We start from the raw sequence: 3,879 nt of genomic DNA on the forward strand, positions 1-3,879 counted from the left end.
AAAAAAAACACAATATTTTAGAATTATTGGAAAAAAAATAAAAAAAAACAGAACACATAAAGGATGGCACTTTGGAGTCATCAAATCCAAAGTTTCAACATAGAGAGAAGGGGCTTCAGGGGAAAAAAACAGGGGGTCACTTAGATATATCACTCCATTGAAACTGTTAAAATATTACAAATTTAATATTGATCTTCAAAGTTCTAGTGGTTCAGTTAAAGTCACTAATTTCTACTTGTCATCGCCCTTGAACATGAAAATCCTCGCAACAGGTCATTACCAACAAAGTTATGGGATTTTTTCCATATCTAAAATAGCTACCTCATCCTAAATAAATCCCATTGTCAACAAATTCCCATTGACAAAATGAGCCTTATCAAATCGAAATTGTGCATACCCAGTGGCTTCTCAGGGTCAAACAGTGTGTGCCACAAACCTTACTTCAAACTCCTTACACTTTGAGGGAAGAGTCAAATTGAACAATTAAAGTTGCATACCTCAAACTAAACTATGAGACCGCTCTCTATTTATCTACTTTCAATAGTTGAAGATGAAGTTAATGGCGTAGATTTAGCATGTTGAGACTCATCAGAGGAGCCTTGAGAAGCTTCCTTTTTCAACTTGTGGTTGTTATATGTAGCTACACCTGCAATGGCTGCATAAAAAACCATATTTCTTCGCTAGGTCAATAGGTATCTAAGAAACACAGATGTAAAAACAAGATGCAGATGCAACATAATACAGACATACTAAAACTACAATTTTCAAAAAATGGAGACAAAAAAATTGAAAATATAATAGAGAACACCCTAAAGTCTATTTTAAGAAGGCATAAGGATTCACAAACAAATTGGAAATTATTAGTCTTTATGGTTTGAAAAATTAAAAAGCCTGAAGAAGTAATTAGTTGGTATAAAAAACTTCTTTTCATTTTACTCTATTTTTTCCCAAACTTGAACCAAGGCCACAGATGTGCCTCACACATGCTAGCATGTCTGCTTTTAAAAAAATAAAAATAAAAAAAGGGCATAATTTGACACATGTTAGACATAGACATGCTGACCTAGGAGGCATGTCTATGCTTCCTAGATAGGTAATCTCTATTTCATGAAATCACATGTCTAACCAAAAACAAAATTAAATCACATATCTTTTTGTCTTGCACAAATAGTATTAAAGACAGCAGAAACATTATTGCAGCACATTAAAATTGAAATTTCGTTCCTGAGTGATCAACAGGGTTCTCATCCAGATCCTAAGCACGATCACTATCTGAAATGCAGATGAAATAAACAATAGTCTTTTTTATCAGAGAATGGAAAAAAAATAATACATTAAAAAGTACAGGAAAAAGAGAAACCCAAATGCAACACACAATATGCCAAGCATTACCCCAGCGGAAATATGAAAAAAAGGCATATCTCAATGGTCAGATAAGCAACAGTATCCTCATCAAGAAAATGTGAATTCCATAACATTGAAAGAGCAATTTTTTTATAAAGCTCAAGAAAAATAAATTTTTATGGATAATACAAAGGATAACCACCTATACAATGCCGTTTTTAAAGTATGACAGACTATAGTTTTTTGTTCTACTTTCTTGGAATTGATTTCCGATATGAACAATCTATAATACTAGAATATAAACAGTACAACATTGAGAATATACAAAGGGCATACTGAATATATAAATAAATATCATAATACTAATATCAAATTTTGAGACAATAAACTATAGTGAAAACCCAAAACAAAAGTATTTGTTATCGAAAAATTACCAATGCCATAACCAAACAGATTTATCATTGTCAGCATTGTATCAGCAAACAGAATGGCTGATAGTAAGACAACCACCCAATCCTTGACAACTCCAGCAACACGAATTGTTAAAGCACTTGCATGTGAGATCACAAGAAAAACTGATAGATTGAGTGCAAAAGTACAGAGAGAATTGAGTGTTAGGATAACAGGTTGAAAGCTCCATGTCCCTTGGGTATCCATCTTTGGCTTCTTTAGAAAAATCCACAGAATGAACAAGCAAAGAGCACTGCACAAGAACTATGATTCCGTTCACATGGCAAAAAGGTTCTGCATATAAACATCAAATGGTGAAAGAAATAATGATAACAATTAAACTTTGGCAGATGAAAATACATGCCCGCAGGGACTAACGCAGTACATGACAGAAATAGGGTTTAGTTTGAGACCCTTCCTTTTAACAAAAATCTCCATGAATATAAGCCTCAAAGCTTTCCCAACAACACCTCCCATTTGGTAAACCAAACCAATCCAGTTAATAACAATCTCCTCATATGAAGCCACTAGAACACCAAAACTTATCACTGACATTATTAAAAGCATTCTACTACATTCTTCAAATATAGAATAGCAATTTTGGGCATTTAAAACCCTAGAAATCATTGCCATCTTATATCCTTTTCAATTTGTGTATGATATGAAACAAGTTAATCTATTTCCTAAACAGAGAGCCATTAATCCATCTTTATGGGTGATCTCATGCTTAAGGATAAGATTGCACCAAGTCAGTTCCATACAAATTCTTATCAAATCTAGAACTAGATAAACCTGGGTCAATACTAGAATTCCAACCCAAAACCTAGTGGAGGAACAATGTATTAATATAAATAAAACCAAACCAAAATTCCTTGGGTGGGATACAGAGCAAAGAGGGACCACCTATCGAAGCAGAATGAAGTAACGAGGTGTAGCACAATGACAGCAACGGCAAACGGAGGAAACCATGAGAGAGGGAGAACTTCCAATCATGAGAGAACGAGTGAAAATCGTGGGGAGAGATGAGGGTTTTTACCTACCAGCGAAAAAAGAGGGGAATTTGGGAGGGATTGTAAAAAAGTGAGGTGCCTGTTTGGTTTGAGTTTTGTTTTTTAATTTTTTTTCTTGTTTCATTTTTAAATGTTTAAGAATTATTCATATCCTTTCTAAAATTATGTAACAAAATTTTACATATTATTTTTACTTTTTTATTATATGTGACAAAATTTTATAGTTCATCACGGATTATTCTTATTTAGTGATGAAATTTATTTTTTTCACTACTTTTTGTCACCATAGGTTACTTAGAAAGCTAATTAACTTGTGTTTTGTTTTGAGAGAGAGAGAGAGTGAGAGAGAGAGGGGAGAGGAAAAATGAGAAACAAAAAAAAAAAAAGGAGGGAAGTTAGTAGTCTATTTTTTTTCATTACCGCCCAATATGTCAAAATTTTCCCTTTAAAATTAGTGACAAAATAATTTCCTCACTAAAAAGTCTCAAAATATTAAAAATTATAAGTGACAAAAATATATTTCTCACCAAATGGTCTTAAAAAATTTAAAATCAAGTTTCTCAAAAATATATATATATATACAATTATTGGTGACGAAAATATTTTTCTCACTAATAATTTTATAATTGGTGACAAAAAAATTTCTCACCAAAAGTCTCAAAATTTTGGCGCCACCAAAAAAAAATTAGTGGGAAAACCTTCGATGACGAAACTTAATTTTTCCTCACCTAAAAAAAAGTATTTGTTGACAAAAATAAATTTCGTCACCTATTATTTTTATTTTTTGTTATATGTGACAAAATTTTATAATTCGTCACGGATTATTTTTATTTAGTGACGAAATTTATTTTCTTCACTACTTTTCGTCACCATAGATTACTTTTGTTGTAGTGCTCCTTCGCATTTCGGACATTTTCAACCAAACGAAACTTCGTTTCGATGTTTCTTTCTTGATTTTCGCCACTCGGGGCTTGTTTCCCTCGAGTTTTTCTCGATACCCGTGCCTTTTCCGTATTTCAACTTTTTCGGCCTTTTCCGACCCTCTCGGGGTTTGACTTTTCGGTTGACTTTCCAC

At 32.8% G+C, this 3,879-nt stretch overlaps 1 pseudogene; it reads right to left on the reverse strand.

Annotated features, from left to right (window-relative positions):
* Nucleotides 1–527: 527 nt before the first annotated feature.
* Nucleotides 528–2,469, reverse strand: LOC114259767 (putative sugar phosphate/phosphate translocator At3g14410 pseudogene; annotated as a pseudogene).
* Between the last annotated feature and the right edge of the window lie 1,410 nt (nucleotides 2,470–3,879).

Source organism: Camellia sinensis, chromosome 12, assembly GCF_055761805.1.
Source record: "Camellia sinensis isolate YWXY chromosome 12, ASM5576180v1, whole genome shotgun sequence".
Taxonomy (NCBI): Eukaryota; Viridiplantae; Streptophyta; class Magnoliopsida; order Ericales; family Theaceae; genus Camellia; species Camellia sinensis.